We start from the raw sequence: 1,129 nt of genomic DNA on the forward strand, positions 1-1,129 counted from the left end.
GAAGCCAACAGAGATAAAGATCATTATAAGCTTAATGTATGAATTTAGTTATTTTTAAATATTTAATTTTATATGTATAGGGGTTTGTCAGCATGTATGTCTGTGCATCATTTGCCAGTCAGTGCTTGTCAAGGCCAGAAGAGTTGGATCCCCTAGTGACAGGATGTTATAAGCCATCATGTGAGTATAGGGATATGAACTAGGGTCCTCTGCAAGAGAGGCTAGTGTTTTAACTTAATCACTGAGCTATCTCTTCGGCCCTACATATATTTTTATAATGTTCTCTAAATTTCAGTGAAAAAATTTATGCACTAATTTTGCAACTAGGATTGAGTAGAGATGAAGATGGGGGAACTTTGTGTGGTGCTAGGGACTGAACCTGGGGCCTTGAACATGCTGGAGAAACACTATTCTTCTGAATCATATCCCAAGACCAAGACAACATCTCTTACGTCCACACAGTTAAAACTGCCTATACCACACACAAAGTTTGCAGGCTCCATGCATGTTCCTTGGGAGTGACCCACCAAAGACTCTATTATATTTTTGGATTCTACAGAGATACTATATGACTGCAAATCAGGCTTTTGTTGAACCTGTCCTTGGACTACTTCCTCCTATGTGTTTAGTGTTGTTATTTTCAGATAGCTACACCTACATAAAAAGACATCATCATTGCCTTGCCCATGTAAGAGAAACCATCATGGTCAAGGTTAGAGTGGTGACATACTGACTGAATTTTAAGTACTTGTCATTATAGACTTTATCCTGCCACATAATATAAAACAAACTAGAATTTGATCTGAGGTCATAGTCCCTAGCAGGCTAGTATCTCTACAGTAAACCAGGAAATACTACTATTTACCTCTAGTCTATAACTTATGACTAAATCAGAATAACAAAAACTAAATATTTTTATAATCTTGTTGTATAGACATTAGTGTTTTAGATGCCATAAAATATTTTCACCCAAAATATTCAGAAAATTTTAATTAAAAAAATATATACATGTGTCAAAGATGGCCTCTATTACATTTCTTCAAAATATCATTGGCTTGAAGTAATACTTGTTATTTATGCTACATGTTTACTAGCTGCTTTTTCATCATATGTGACAAAATGGATGACA

Source organism: Arvicanthis niloticus, unplaced genomic scaffold (assembly GCF_011762505.2).
Source record: "Arvicanthis niloticus isolate mArvNil1 unplaced genomic scaffold, mArvNil1.pat.X pat_scaffold_616_arrow_ctg1, whole genome shotgun sequence".
NCBI lineage: Eukaryota > Metazoa > Chordata > Mammalia > Rodentia > Muridae > Arvicanthis > Arvicanthis niloticus.